The following is a 16,971-nucleotide window of genomic DNA, read 5'->3' on the forward strand; positions in this document are numbered from 1 at the left end:
ACGAGGATTACAAGAAAACAGTTATCATGAGTAATGAATTAATTACTAGACTGAAAATTAAAACCATTTTTTAGAATTAACATCACTGCTTTCCTTCTGGAGATGTAATTATTATCCTCCCTCCCTTTCTTCTAAATACCCACTGTCTCTGTCCCCCAATCTGAACATTATTGGGGCTTCTATCTAAATTAATGTTTTCCCATTAGCTATTCTGCTTGATCTCAACAAGTACTTGTTCCCTCTTACTTTGAACGGCCTTTTCTTTTTAGATTAGCACTCCTAAAAGCAGCGGTTCTCAACCTGTGGGTCATGACCCCTTTGGGGGTCAAATGACCCTTTTACAGGGGTCGCCTAAGACCATCGGAAAACACACATATAATTACATACTGTTTACAGTAGCAAAATTACAGTTATGAAGTAGCAATGAAAATAATTTTATGGTTGGGGTTCACCACAACATGAGGAACTGCATTAAAGGGTAGCGGCATTAGGAAGGTTGAGAATCACTGCCTAAAAGTATTGTGAGCAGTCGGTACTGTGTCTTCTGTGTCAAATGGGTAAGTCATATCTGAGTGGTCATATGTATACCAAGCGCAGGAATTAGGGCATAAAAGTCATGAATTTACCATGATGCAAACTTCGGCCATTTTACTTATGTTCTGCTCATATTTCTGTTGGGTCAGAGCCAGAGCCTAGAGTAAACCTCTGGTCTGAGGTCACCAGGAAGCTCCTGTTTTACTTCTGCACCAGAAATCAGGCCTCTCTGATTGAAGGAAGCTGACCTACACACTACAGAAAACAACACAGGGAAACAATCTACAAGTCACTTACAATGATAATTTTAAAAATCTGAAATTTCTTTTGAGGCTTTCAATTGCATTCATGTCTTCTGGAGTCAATTCAAACTCCAAAATGTGGAAGGAAGGCAAGGATCACATTAAACTCTCCCCTAATGCGCAGGGCTTCCACCTGGGAGCATGAGGACTTCCTGGTAGACAGAGGAAAGGGGAGCACTAGGACAAGCATCTGCTGCCATCACTTCTGGGTGAACCCAGAGAACTACCCCCCTGGGTTCACCATGGCTCCTGTCCCACTCCTCCTCCTCCTCTGCTCCACTCCACAAAAGAAAGGCTTTTATACATCATCAACCCCAAATGTCTCTGTGTGAATAGTTTGCAAAAGAAAAAAACAAGTTTTTTTTTCCTAAAAATAATAAATAGTTGGACAATCTGGACAAAATGCTTGCAGACTGGACCAAACTTTAGTCCTTGCCCCTGCCCTGTCACACAAAAATCCTCAAATTTGACACAGCCTCAAACTTAAGCATGCTTTGGAAGAGCCACCCCCTGTAAAGGCCTCTCCAAGAAGCTACTGACCTCAAGCATTTGCTAATCAATTATTCAACCACACACCTGCTCATTCTCTCTCTAGTCAGGCTTACTTCCCTATAAAAGAAAAATCTGATTTATCTTGGAGACACTTATAGTCCCCACATTCAGAAAGTTCTCCTTTCAAATAAAGTATCTCTTACTTAAGTTCAGATTTGTTTTTATTGATAATACAAATTGACACTCCCCTATAGGAGAGTCAATTAATAGCAAAGCAGAAAGATCTTTGATAAGAAATATTAAATTCTGAAGCTCATTATTTCATCCAGGAATAATTTCATAGAAAACTCAGTGACTCTATCTAGATCTATCTATCTACTCATCTATCTATTATCTATCTACCCATTTTTTATTCATCATAAAAAAATGTACTCTAGAGGTTTTAAGTATATATATATATATATTGAGCTGACTGGAACTGAAAAATAAAATGGAATTTTTTCTGATTGGTTTAACAACAAAATTTAGATTTGCCTATTAGCTATTTCGATAAATTGGATAAACTAAACCTTTAGCTTCAAGGTTTTGGAGCAAATACATGATAAATAAAATGCTCTAAATGTTATATTTTGCAAATATTAAACCCATGATGAAATTGTTAGCTGTCATTTTAAAACAGTATAAAGTTTACATAGTTTCTCATGAAATTCACAACAAAATAAGTTGAAGATCACTGATTGATCTAAGGGACCAGAAGATATATGAGGGAGAGTTTGTGGGGGAATCTTCATAAAGATAAATATTTTAAAATATGTTCATTTGGTCAGTCTATAAACTTGTATGTAGCTTCCTACCAGCTCTTCTGGGGAAAAGATGGTAAAAGATGACCCAGAGAGAGTCACTGCATTTAGGGTCTCCCAGTCTAGGAGGCACACAGATATATAAACAAGCAACTGTCTAGGTCTTTTCAGGCATTCTGTAGGGATTTTGTGGCCTATCTCTATATCTTGATAGAAGGGAGCTTTTTAATCTCTCTTATTAAGTCTAGCATCATTTGGCTCATCAATGCCCCACAAGGAAACTATGCATATCTTAGAACCAACATTAAGTTTAAAATAAACTATTTTTTTCAATTTATCTAGAAATATTGAAAAAAAACCCACACTACTTTCTTCCTAAAATATTAAAGAAAAAAATTTCTACAAAAATCATCTCTTGCAGTGCTTTTGCATTTACACACACTTTCAACTTCATCTTGTAAAATGAGACCTTATCTGATTTCCCTGGAGAGAATAAGAACATTTTGGGTTGCATCATGTTTACTAATTTATGGAAGTATTTCACATTCCCCTCCGCCTTTTTTTTTGTTTCCAGTTGTCCAGTTTCACAACTTTGAAGGACAAAGACCTTATTTGGCCAAAGGGCAGTCTAAAAATCCTTAGTTTTGCTCTTCTATGATGTATTCTAATGAAGCCACATGGAAAAACAAGGTTGAAGCCTCAGTTAGCACAGGCCTATCCTATTTTCTCTGCATTAAAACCATAAAAGCACCATCAAAACTATAAGCCAGCGGGCACTGATCTGAAATGGGTATTTTAGTGAGGGACGGCATCATTGCCAAGTGACACACCCCTTTGTTTCTCCCCTGAAATCTACAACTTGTTGACATTCAGAACCCAACACAGGTTCCTGTGCTCCACACACTAAAAGATCCATGCACCAGTACTCTGGAAGGTGATCTTATTGGAGTGTTTAGGAGAGGAGGGAAGTGGGTGAGCGGGAGGGGGGAGACCAGGGACAGACTCATCACTGCAGCAAAACTGAACCTACAGCTCCAGCAAACACAGTAGTGATTGAGGAGTCAGGGTGCAGGCTTTACAACACAAACCAGGGGAGGGCAGCAGCTCAGCCACATTCCTAACGCCCTGCCTGCCCCCCCCCCCAAAATGCAGATTCCTCCTCAGTTTCACCACCACAGAACAGTAGCAGGAACAGAACCAAGTCTCCAGGCCCCAGGCCACAGCACAGTGCCGCCAGTGGTCACAGGAAATGAGGCAGCAGCCCCTTGGCCTCACAAATGGGCTTCCCTCAACTGGCCCCATTCCCTGCCATGGTGGTGGTGCCCTGAGACCCAGATAAGCCAGATCCTGTACCAGCATCTAGGACCTGGTAACCCCCCAACCATGTCCAAGGCTAAACCTCCCACACCTTGACTCACAAGCATGCCCTCCCCAAGCTTAACTAGTATAGGTAAGAGGAAACAAAAACTGCCCTATCCTACCATCTACTCGAAAACTAAAGACCCCAAATTATGAACCTGCTCAACTGTGGAAAGCAAAATGTTCCTAAATAAGAAAAGTGTTCACTACTTCAAATACACCAGCAGAGGAACAACCCATCAAGCAGCATGGACCACCAAGATAACACTAACATAGGAAGACAATGACAGTTCTCAGAAAGGAACTCAAAATAGCAGACAATTTTTACATAAATGAGAGAGAAATCAAAACAACAGTCATGAGGAAACTCAATGAGATACAAGAACACTCAAAAGGCAGTTCAATGAGCTCAGGAATAAAATTAAGGAACAGAAGGAGAACTTTACCAAAGAGATGAAAACTGTACAAAGAACCAAACAAATTCTGGAGCTAAAGAACTCAATAAATGAGATGAGGAATGGATGTATTAATAACTGATGCACAATGAAAACTAGCGGCAATATCAAGACTGCCTATCACTGTCATCTTAGTCATCAGTCATTTAAGGGCTGGCAAGATATTCAGACATAAGGGAACTTCCTTTAAAAATGCAAATATAAAACACATTATAAATGCAAATATTTATTTAACTATTTAGAAAATGTACAACTTCTCAGCAAAACATTTTATAAAAACTGAAATAAAGTAGAAATTAAGAATTTTCTTTCATGTAAAAAGATGACAAAACTTTCCACTTAAAAATAGAAATTAATGCTCTTAACAGTATAAGATTATTTAATTCATAAACATTAGGAATTCTCAAAGTAGGAATCAGCAAATTTCCTATTGCATACGAACTGTTATTAGGATATCCAACACAAGGTGTCTCCAGGAAGGGCCTCTTATTAGTCCTCTGCTTCCTGTTTCTGAAACGAGAAGAAGTTTGGTGCTGAGTTCTGTTAGCTGCCCCTTAGAACTGCAAAGATTGTAAACAACAAATGCTTAGTATTTTATTTTCCCCTAAGAGACTTGCATTCTTTTAAGTAGACACAGTAATAAAGGGAATTTGCCATTACATCGCATTTTAGCAATGAAAATGTATCAAAGCACATTTACTATATTCAGGTATAGGTTCTAAATTATTGTAAAAAAGTACTGATGTTTCTAAGAAGTTGGGGGAGGGGGTCCCATAACTAAGGAGTAATCGAAAGTTGGGAGGCTATCAGTGATGTAGATGGCTTATCAAGTAATACTCGCTGCCTTCTGGGAGGGCTGTACTTACAAGACCCCATTCCACAGGGCCACGAGACCTGCCCCTCCTTGCCCACCACCACACTGTTGTCTGTGTGCATGCATAGATGCTGTTTAGCTAATCTCTTCCCCTTCCTTTCTCCAGCCCCCCTCCCCTCCTCTCTGACATTTGCCAGTCTGTTTCATGTATGGATGCCTCTGGTTCTCTTTTGTTCATCTGTTTATCTTGTTCCTTAGATTGCACACGTTATTAAGGAGGTTCTATGGTATTTGTCTTTCTCTGACTTGCTTATTTTGCTTAGCAAAAAATCTTTCTTTTATTAGTACTCACACATTCTGATAAATCAAAGAATAATAAAATCAATTTAAATTCTTAAATATGGACAACATAAATAATTGTATAATTTTTTAATCATGACTTTTATTTTTTCCTAATCGTCTTGTTTTTCATCAAATCATCTTAAAAATAAAATGATCCTCTAGTAAGAATAATTCTGCAAGATCAACTTAGTGCTGGTAATGATGGAAACTAAAGTACTGAAAGGAGAAACATGCCACCTTACTTCCTGAAATCTACAGAACAAGCTGCCATTAAGGGAAGAAGGGGAAACACATACATTGCCTGTATCCAAAGTAAAATGAAATAAAGCTATTCAAGGACAATAAATTAACCTGGAAAAATTGCCTGATTTGTTCTAATCTATATGCTACGTCGGGTCTTGCACATTCTCCAATCCTCTCTAGACACTGTTCTTCTTCATGGTGTTTTGCCCTATTTATTTCCATTTGTCTTCTGATTCTTATTGCTTCTTGTTTCCACCACTCTATTCTAGTCGTCATTTCTTCACATTTCTTTTGAAGTAATTTGAATTCTTCCTCCAGCTGAACTGTATTTTCTTCAGGGCAATGCTTACATTTTGAAGCTGCTATAAACTCATCATTCCGCATGAGTGAAATAATAGAGTTTGGTTATGAAGGTGTGGGCACCTGTCTGAAATTTCTTTTTAAATTTAAATTCTTTATAGTTTAACAGCATGAAATTCTGAAACAAATCCAATTGCAATAAAATGTTATCTGTACTGTGGTTGAGTCTTAAAATGTGGAACCTTGAGTTACTCAGAATCAAGGCCAAAGTGAAAATGACCAGGAATTCCAAAAAAATATTTACTGCTCTTGTCTTTGTCACACAACGTCTGCACTTGATTTTAGACTCTTTTTTTCTATGACTTTTTCATGTCTCTCCTCCACAAAATGACTATACATTGTCTCTTAATAGGAAGTCCCATTCCTCTTCCCCATCTTAACACTTCACAATCTTTAAAAACATTTTTAGGGATATTATATTGAAGTATTCAGGACTGAGTCACCAAATGCCTCCAAAAATAACATTTTCAATATGAGAATAATTTATTAATCTGATATATTTAGATTCTAATGCCATAAGTCTTTTACTGAACTACAAACTTTTGATGCTAATTTGAATTGCATTCCATGATGAAATGATTCCCTGGTTTACTGAGAAAGTGCATCTCTCCCTACATTTAGTGAGATGAGCCCTACATTTTTCAGAACCAAGAAAATGGAGGAGGGGCTTGATTCAATAGTGCTATCTTGAAATTCTTTGATACATCCCACTAAAGAAGGGAGCAGACTAAACAAAGACAGTATCATCAACAACAAACTTGCTGGAACGTCAGTGATAATGACTTGGGAAGAACTACTTTCATTTAGATACAATGACTGTTTGGTAAGACAAGATGAGTGATGCCGAGTTTTGAAGCACGTCTCCAGATTGTTTGGCACTTGTCCAGGAAATAGGTGCTGGTCTGAGTGCTCACTGGGTTGTGGTGAATAGGATATGGTGACTGTTGTGTGACTGCTATGTCTGGGTGCCATCTGACTTACTTCCTAGGGGAGCTCACCCTGGGAACCCAGCCACCAGGTTGTGAAGAACAAAGCAGCCCAGGCCACATGGTCAGTCCTCACACAGGTGTCCACCTGAGACTGCCCCAGTGAACGTCCCAGACAAAAGCCTTCTGCAACTGTCTAACTGGAGAGTGAACCAGCCTCAAGATGATTCCACTTCCCAGCTTCACGTCATACCAGCTGGTGGAAAGAAAATGAGGTGGCCTCACTGCAAGCTCCTGAGGAGGCTGACAGCAAGGGCTTAAAATGTGACACTGAAAGAGAATTAATAGGGATTCTCGCTAGGAAGCAGCTGAAATTGAAATCAATGAGAAAGATAAGCTAAAGAAGGACAATTAAATATAAGAGATCCTGGGTTTATGGGTTTCAAATACCCGTTTCCCATTTATAACTTCTCCCACATGTCCAATTGTCAACGCCAAAACAAAGAAATGGCTTTCTGGGTTCACATCAAATCCAGTGTATTCTAGGAAAACATGGTCTAAGGATGAAGCTAAGACTTATAAAACCCTAAGAGCTCAGAAACATTAACGTGGTGCCTCAAATTCCTTTAAAGATTTTCAGAATGTAAGAATTTTAAAGGAGCTGTCCTACAACATCTCCAGGAAGCCCCAGGTGAAGAGCTTATCTGAAAACAATTTGTAAGGTGGCTTTTCTAATGCCATGAACCCTAATAAAATTCATAGGAAACTCAAAGCTCCTAAGAGAATTGTAGTAACACAAACCTTGCCTGCTAGCTCCTGAGGGAGACCAAGACAGTACACAATAAAAAGAGGCCTGTGGGTTTTCAGATGTTTTACAGGGAGGAAGCAGCTAAGACAAGAGCTGTAAGCACACGTCATTTCTTATGAAAAGGACAGAGCAAAGTCTATGAGGGCACAGCCAAGGTCCACAAAGAAGCATTCCATGGTTAGGAATAAGTTTTCCTTTCCTCAGGGAGGAAACAGAGAACATTTTAAATCTCAGTGGAAAAACCTCCTCTAGGTTACTTCAAGCTTACTTTACTTTATACCACAACGTTTCTCCATAGAAAACAAATTGGCTTTAAAATTTTGAGATTTCATATTGAGACATTTATTTTTTATCTTTTAACATTTTTTTTTAGTCCTCACCCAAGGTTATTTTTCCATTGATTTATTTTAGAGAGAGTGCAAGAGATAGGGAATGAAACATTAATGGCCAGGGAGGAGCCCACAACCGAGGTATGTGCCCTTGACCAGAATCAAATCCCTTAATATCCACTGAGCCAAACCAGTTAGGGCTCAAATTAAGACATTTCTAAAGAGGAATGGTGACAGTCCAGATTTTAATCTTCTCCTCCCCAGGCATTGAGTCTATGAAGTATGAGTTAAACACAATGAAGTAAATGGCTAATTCAGCAGATCCTGTTACCAGAATTTCATGGAATGGAAGTAAAGTGGGAGGCATTGGGTTAGAAGTTAAAGGTCTGAATGGAGAAAAAAAAGAATGGGTGGCATCTTTGGAAGCCCCTTCCCCATCATGTCACAGTATTAGCAAAACATAAGCTGGCCACAGGCTTTATCAAGAAACAAAATATCTCCACAAAATTAGAATTAAAAACATTCCACTACACTGACTTTTATTATTATACTAGAGGCCCAAAGCATGAAAATTCATGCCCTCATGGGAGGGAGGGGGGAGGTCTCTCAGCCAGGCCTGTGCCCTCTAGCAGGCAGACATCTCCCTAGCAGTCCAGGAGCCCTCGCTCCTTACTGCCCGCCTGCTCACTACTCCTTACCACTTAGCTCACTGATCCTTATCGTGCCGCTGTGCTTGCCAGCTGTGAGCTTGGCTTCTGGCTGAGCAGTGCTTCCACTGTGGGAGCACACTGATCACCAGGTAGTATCTTCTGTGTTGAGCGTCTGCCCTTTCGTGGTCAGTGCATGTCATAGTGACTAGTCATCCTGCAGATTGAGTTGATTTGCATATTAGGTTTTCATTATATAGGATAAAACGTGTTAATATGCAAGAGACCGGGATAGAGTACTCATAAAATTTGATTTGGTACTGGCATAACGACAGACTTATCCATCAATGAAGTAGAAGGGAGAATCCAAACATTAACGCTCACCTTTATGGCCCAGTGCTTTTTGACAAGGGTGCCAAATAATTAAGTCATATATGTATAATCCTCTTAACAATTTCTCCTGGGACAACTGGATATCCATAAGCTAATGAATAAAATTAGACCTGTACCTTATACCATATATTAGAATTAACTCAAAATGTTTAACTATGAAACTTAACTATGAAACTCTTAAAGGAAAACATACATATATATACCTTCATTCCTGGATTTGAGTATTTTTTAGATGAGAAAGCAAAAGACAAAAATAGATTAACAGGACTTCATAAAAAAAACCACAAAATTGTGATTTGAAAGACACCATCAGGAAAATGAAAAGGTGAGCTACTGAATGCAAGAAATACTTGAAAATCCTTAATCTAATAAAGGGTTTGTATCAGGGTATTTAAAGAACTCTTACAATCTAGTATATAAAAGTGTAATATGCAAATCAACCAAACAACCGTACAGCAGAATAACTGTCCGGATGACCATCCAGATGACCACACTATGACACGCACTGGCACCAGGCCAGCCAAGGCAGGTGTGACGCGACTGGTCGAGGGGGCCCCACCATCGCCACACTATCGCCCCACAGAGGGAGGCCCAGGCCACTGACAGGCAGGGCAATCGATCGGAGAGGGGGTGCTCTGCGATCGCCACAAAGAATAAGGGCCAGGCTACACAACTGGTGGTGCTGCAGCAGGTGGGGGGGCCTCTCTCTGTGGGGCAATCGATCTGGGGGCCCCTGCGATCAATCACCCCACAGAGGGAGGCCCAGGCCGCCAGCCAGCAATGCTGTCGAGGGTGCAAGGGGCTGGCCAGCATTTTCCCAGGAGAGGGAGGCCCAGGCCATCCAAGCGATCTCAACCCACGCCTGTTGCCCACAGCGGGAGGAGACTGGTAGTGGGGGTAAGGGGGTCAGCGCAGCACAGATGGCAAGCAGTGGCAGTGGTGGGGCAGGGCCATCTGTCAGCAGCTGGGGGAAGGAAAGCCCTGATAGGCCCTGATCACCGGTCAGGGCTAGGGACCCTACCCAAGGGGTCCCAGATTGCAAGAGGGCACAGGCTGGGCTGAGGGACAGCCTCCCTGCCCCCCATGCATGAATTTCAAGCACCAGACTTCTAGTTCAAGAATAAAAAGACAATCCAATTTAAAATGAGCAAAAGAATGAGTAGAGAGATTTTCAAAGAACATATACAAATGGATATTATGCATGTGCAAATATGGCCAACATCACTAGTCATTAGAAAACTGCAAATCAAACCAACACTAAGATGTCACTTCATACCCACCGGGATGGCTACAATCAAAAGACAGTTAATGGCACATGTTGGCAAGAATGTGGAGGAAGTGGAACCCTCATACACTGTCAATGAAAATGCAAAAATGTGCAGCCACTGTGGAAAAGAGTTTGGCAGTTTCCTGGAAGGTTAAAGATAGGATCCAGCAATTCCATTTATAACTATATTCCCAAGAGAATAAAAACATATGTTCATATAAAAACTTAGACAGGAATGTTTATTACAGTATTCTTAACACCACCAAGAAGGGGAAATAATACAAAGGTTCATGAAATGATGAATGAATTTTAAAATATGTGGTCACTTCATGTAATGAAATGTTATTCGGCAATAAACAAAAATGAAGTACCGGTGATACATGCTACAAAACAGCAATACCTTGAAAAAATTATGCTCCATAAAATAGCAGTCCTGAGGGAGCACATATTGCATGATTCCACTGATATGAAATGTACAGAATAGACAAATCTAGGGAGACTGAAAGGACAGTAATGGTTTCATAGGACTAGGAAGAGTGAGGAAGTGGAAGCTGGCACAGGGTAGTTGCTAAAGGGCATAGAGCAACTTTTTAGGGCAGTGGTTCTAAACCTTCTGGCCCTTTAAATACAGTTCCTCATGTTGTGACCCAACCATAACATTATTTTCGTTGCTACTTCATAACCGTAATGTTGCTACTGTTATGAATCGTAATGTAAGTATCTGATATGCAGGATGGCCTTAGGCGATCCCTGTGAACAGGCTGAGAACTGCTGTTTTAGGGGGATAAAGATGTCCTCAAAGTGATTGTGATGATGACTGTGTAACTCTTTGAATATAGAAAAAGCCACTGAACTGCATACTTTAAATGAGTGACTGCGTGATATGTTCATTATGTCTCAATAAAGCTACTACCAAAATTTATTTTTTATTTAGTACTGGTGCCAGGGTTCAAGACATAGAGAGTTAACAATAGGCCCTCTTTATGGAAAAGTGATAAAGAAAAAAGCTGTCTTTTCACTGACATCAAACTATACATTTAATAGAAAAATCTATATTTCTCTGCTCAAAACATTGAATAATATCTATTTTCCCCAATTAGGTGATTTTGGAGTCACAAAACTGATTTATAATTACCTTCCGTTTTAATCCTGTAGTCTCACTTTCCATTTCTTTTATACTTGGTTTTAAAATTCTGGGGAAACTGAGCTCTTCATTGAAATTCCGTTTTGGCATATTTAAGGGTTCCTGAAGTCTGCAGAAATGTACCAAATGAGAATGTCAAATTATTTAAGAGTAAATACTTAATAATCATTTAAACAGTCCCTGATTGGAGAGGATGCAGGCTGGGCTGAGGGAATTCCGCCCCTTCCCCCACCCCATGCACAAATTTTGTGCACCAGGCCACTAGTCCTATATATAAAAAGGCAGTGACCGTGGCAATTGAAACGACCATTCGACCGGTCACCATGAGGTGCTTTGAGCACCTCTCGGTCCCTTCTCCCCCCGATAGCAGTATGGTGAACAGGGAACCACAGCAAATGGAGCAGTAGGGCAAGACTGGTGAGGGGGCAGAAAGGCAACCTCTTGGTCCCTCCCCCCAGCTGCGGGCTCCGGGGAACCAAAGCCATGCTGTGATCAGAGAACGATGGGGAACTAAAGTGAATGGCAGCGGGGTGTGACTGGCGAGCTGATAGGAACGGTTGACCTCTTGATCCCTCCCCTGTCCCTCAGGTTCCAATCGAAGCTTGGCGAATGGGGAACCACAGCAAACCCAGGTGAGTGGCAGTGGGGCAGAGAGAGGGTAGAACAGTGACCTCTTGGTCCCTCCCCCCGGCCCACAGGCTCTGGGGAACTGGAGCCACGCTATGATCAGGGAACCACGGAGAACCAAGCAGTGGCAGCGAGGACTGGCGAGCATGCAGAAGATGGCCTAGGGACCCTAACTGCGCAAGATTTCGTGTGCGCTGGGCCTCTAGTGTTAATATAAAACATGAACCTATTATCAAATATCAACTAAAAACGAGATCAGTATCCAAGGTGAAGAAGAAAAGCATAATGATATGTGAATGTGCTGCAAAGACACAAACATATCTTTTGGTACCTACTGACAACAGTCTACAAGAAGGGAAGAAAAGTACCAATATCAAAGAGACCACTCAAAACAGGAGAAGCAGGAAAGAAAAATCTTTGAAGTCTGAGTGGAAGGGAAAATGGGGAAGGAGCAAGGCTTTAGAAGAAGGGAAATCAGAAAGATAATGTGCAACAGTCTCCTCAAGTCTGCTTTAAGAAGAGATCTTTGCTAGCACAATGTTAACAAAAATGAAAGGGTGCTGGGGGCTAATTCCAGCAGGTGATAAATTCAAGAAGTTCATCAAAAGATTGGTGAGCTCTGAGGCTTCAGCAGTGCTGAAGATACATATTATTGCCTGCTGCCAGACTGCTGAGGGCATTTTCCCAAACCTGAAAATCTACATGTTATTACCTGCTTCTGGCCAAACAGCTGAACAGCTGAAGGCAGTTCCCCCAACCTGATACTTTCCTGCTTACCTAACTTTACCTTTGATATGTGTATTTGCTTTGCTTTAGGGCAAAAATGTGTGAATAAAAAGCCATAGGTCCAGAGATTCAGAAAGAACGCAGTTCCCATTACCTTATGAAGCTAAGCTTCCCTGGCTCCCCCGTGTATTCCAAATTTATATTTCATGTCTAGTCTCTTTAATTTACTCACATACCTTCTCCAGATTCCTGAACCCTGCTAGGTGCAGGATAACACCCTGGAAAAAGGGATATGAAACAATGCAGAAAAAGAGAGTTAAGTGAGAGGAAAAGCACTGATGATGAGAATCAGAGAACAAACTTAAGAACTCAGCCGAAAAACAGAAAGGAAGCCATGTGGGGGCTTCCCAGATATGGGAAAGATGCTGTTGTGTTTTTATGATTGGTAAAAATAGGATTACCCAACTTCTTCTTTAGGTCACACGGACATTTTTGTACATATGATATCTTTTATAACTAAAAAAAGAGAGAGAGACATAAACCAAATCAAGATATTAGCCTATTTGAATGCCGAAGGGATGCACACTATGAAAAGAAGAAATGATCACCAGACAGAGAAGATGTCTTGCAGAAATAAACATTCAAGGTAGATGTGAAACTTGCAGAGGACTGCCGGAGTTCTTGTTCCAGCATCTAGAAGGGTTCAGCAATCTGGAGAAGGCTGTGTGTAACTTAAATAGTCCAGAGACAAAATATAATTTTGAAAGGCATTTGGGGGTCAGAGCAGCTTAGCTAGAAGCAATATATGTGACTGAGCCCTTGTTGAGTCACCAAGTTCCATCAACCTTTTGATGAAACTCTTGCAATTATGACATGCTAGAATTGGCTTCTGGCAGTTGACAGGATATGCAAAAGGCATCTTCATTATGGTTTTAAAAGTCATTAAAGTGTAAGTATAATATCGTGGCCCTCAAAACAGTTTCACGTTGTGCTGTGAGTTTCTACAGTCAATTTTTAAATAGGATAATTTGTTTAATTAAGAAAATTACAGATAGAAAATAAATTTTTATTTTTATTATTGTTTTAATAAAGTAAAGTGACAGTTAAATCTTAATTCATGGTAGAAATGATTTGAGATGTAATTTTACCTGGTTTTCTCTTTTTCTAAATAATGCTTTTGCTTCATTACTACATGCAAGTTCCGTTCCAGAGATGTGAATAAATTCCTATGTTTCTTTGATGCTTCCTTTCCATGCTGAGCCTTTACAAAAAAATTGAAGAAAATTATTTGTAGAAATCTAGAGACTCACTTTCTTTCTTAAAAATATGATTTCTCAATGGTTCATGAATAATATGTATGGACAAGTTTATGAAATGTAGTAGATGGGTTTATAAACATCTAGATGCCAATAAGTACAGATTTCAAGAATAATGACTTCTTACAGCAGCTTAAATTGACTTTACATTTCCACCACTTTCTTTCTGGAACTGAAATTGCCAAAATTTGTTAAAATAGAGGTCTTGATCACCACAATGTAGTCAATGTCCATGGGTTCTCTATAGTTTTTCCTCTTTTTACTCCATCCCTACACCACACCCTAACACCACCAACACCAACAACAAACAAGTGACATACGATTTCACTCATATGTGGCATTTAATGAACAAACTGAACTACCAAGCAAAATACTAAGTGCTAAAGTACTTTTTAAAGGCTATGCTGACCTTTTAGTTCCTAAAGATGCCCTAGATACATTACCATTAATAGTTCAAGATATTCTAGGTTCCATTAAATCACATCTTACTATGGTAATTTTAAAAATTCCCACACAGTTCCCATTACCTTATGATGATAATCTGACTTTAGGATGAGATAGCCTCTCACTCGATATAAACTTTCTTCCATAAGTTTCAATTTTTCCTTTTCTATTAAACACTTTTTAAATAAAGCATCTTCTCTATATTATATAACATAACATTTGCTTCATTTTTGTAGCTTTTTCTACCATCCTATCATCCCCTTCCATTAAACTTTAACATTCTTTACTACTAGGTCTCATCCACATATTCATATTTTAACCACTCATTCTTTCCTTTTGTATAAGAACCAGAATTTCAATCTTATAATTGCACTAAAAGTTTTTGAGGGTCATCTTTCTTAACCCTTTAATGCTTCTCAGCAGCAACTGATATCAATGACCACATGCACACTCTCCCTCTGGTCCTCCAACCGCAGTGCATTTCTAAACAGTGACCATGATGTACAGTCCTGGTCTCCTCTATTCCTTTTTTATTTATCTTACTTTTATTTTTGCTTGTTTTCAGGAGAAGGGAGTGGTAGTATGGTTATTTTTCTTCATCTGTTGAAAGCCATGGACTAGATACAGTGATGGCAAACCTATGACACGTGTGTCAGAGGTGACATGCGAACTCATTTTTTTGGTTGATTTTTCTTTGTTAAATGGCATTTAAATATATAAAATAAATAGCAAAAATATAAGTCTTTGTTTTACTATGGTTGCAAATATAAAAAAATTTCTATATGTGAACCGGCACCAGACTTGTTAGGGTTTTTTAAAATGCTAACACGCCAAGCTCAAAAGGTTCGCCATCACTGGACTAGAACTACATTAAAGTTGAGGTAAGACGTAACAAGTTTAAGAAACTCCGTATCTTGTTTTATAATCTGATGGCCTTTGAATGTTTAAGTTAATAACTTAAATCTGATGTTTTGAATGTTTAAAGATATGGCTAGAGATTATATACTTGTCATATGAACATAAGTATATAATCAATACAACAGAAATTATGAGGACTTTCTAAAAGACAGAAAGATAATAGCATCAACCTAAGAGCTCCTAAAATAACAAAAGCTAATAAGATCAAAACTGATAATATCAACTACCAGACAGATGTAGAAGGGGAATACTCTGAAAAATAAATTAGGGGAGCTTCAGTCTGGCAGCAGATGGAGACAATGGTCACCTAAAAGGATCCTTTTTAAACCTTTTATTATAGAGATTATCTAACAGAAATAGAAGATAGAATATTGTATTGATCCTCCATAGGTTCATCATCCAGGTTGACATTTTTTTTCTACCTCACTTCTGTTTTTTTTTCTTCTTTCTGTCACCATGTATCCCCTCTGCAGCCTCTATCATCACCACAAAATCCCTCACACTGCAGAAATCACCACAATGTTGTCAATGTCCATGGGTTCTCTCTAGGTTTTGTTTTTTTTTTTTTTTACTTATCCCTACACCATACTCCAACACCACCAGCAGACAAATTCCATATGATTTCACTCATATGTGGCATTTAATGAACAAACTGAACTACCAAACAAAATTTAGACTGAATTTAGATAGAGAGCAGTTTATTCCTTTTTTAAAATTCTCTCAGAGATCCATAAACCTCAGCACTTCAAACCAGATTCCCTAATCAACATTTCCAGCCTTGACCCCTTTACTACGGTCATCTGTGCTTTTTATTACTTTCTCCCTTCTTGCTTGCAGAGACAATATCCTCAACCACATACTCATAAACCATGAGTGATACAGATCACCTTTGTAGATAGCTGATCTGGTACATATTATGTTGATTCTTATTGGTACTACTCTGACTGTACTAGTGTTATTTTCTAAATTTGGGGGCACCTTCACCCTTAAGATGTTCACCAACAACAGCATGAGTAAAAGCGGAGAGATGCTGAAATCAGCCCAGTTATCTCACAGGATTAAAATCCAATGGACAGGAAAGGAAAACCTAGGTTCACACAATGACTTGTACACTCATGATCATAGTAGAATTATTAACAGCCAAAAAGTAAAAACAAAACATAGGTCCATCAACTGATGAATGGATAAATGGTTAAGCAGCACAATGAAGTATTGTTCAGCAATAAAAATAAATAAATAAAATAATGATATGTGTTATAATGTCAAAGAATTTTTAAAATGTGACATCAAGTGAAAACAGTCAATCACAAAGGACTGCAACTTGAGTGACTGCATATATATGAAATATCCAAAAATTAGACTCATTATTGCCTGGTGCAGGGCAAGATGAGATGCTGGTAGTGATCACTAAGAGGTGTGGAGTTTGTTTTTGGAGTGATAAAAATATTCTATAATTTATTGAGGTCATAATTAGATGTACAACTCTATGAATATGGTTTAAAATATTGAATTGTATAATTTAAATTGGCAAATTATATGATACTAGAGGCCCAGTGCACAAAAATTTGGAGGGGGGGTCCCTCAGCCCGGCCTGTGCCCTCTCGCAGTCTGGGACCCCTCAGGGGATGACCACCTGCTGGCTTAGGCCCGCTCCCCGGGGGATTGGGCCTAGAATGGCAATCAGACATCCCTCTGGCAGCCCGGCAGCCCTCGGGGGATGTCCAC

The 16,971-nt window shown here is 39.3% G+C and overlaps 1 long non-coding RNA gene across 1 annotated transcript in view; it reads left to right on the top strand.

Annotated features, from left to right (window-relative positions):
- Positions 1 to 3,340: 3,340 nt before the first annotated feature.
- LOC107184489 overlaps positions 3,341 to 16,971 on the top strand; it is a 21,373-nt gene continuing 7,742 nt past the window's right edge. The window contains exons 1-2 of the long non-coding RNA XR_001515333.1: positions 3,341 to 3,355; positions 9,742 to 9,743. This is a non-coding gene — a long non-coding RNA (uncharacterized LOC107184489). The remainder of the gene's footprint in view (positions 3,356 to 9,741; positions 9,744 to 16,971) is intronic.

The sequence above is a fragment of the Myotis davidii genome, unplaced genomic scaffold, assembly GCF_000327345.1.
Source record: "Myotis davidii unplaced genomic scaffold, ASM32734v1 scaffold544, whole genome shotgun sequence".
NCBI classification, from domain to species: domain Eukaryota; kingdom Metazoa; phylum Chordata; class Mammalia; order Chiroptera; family Vespertilionidae; genus Myotis; species Myotis davidii.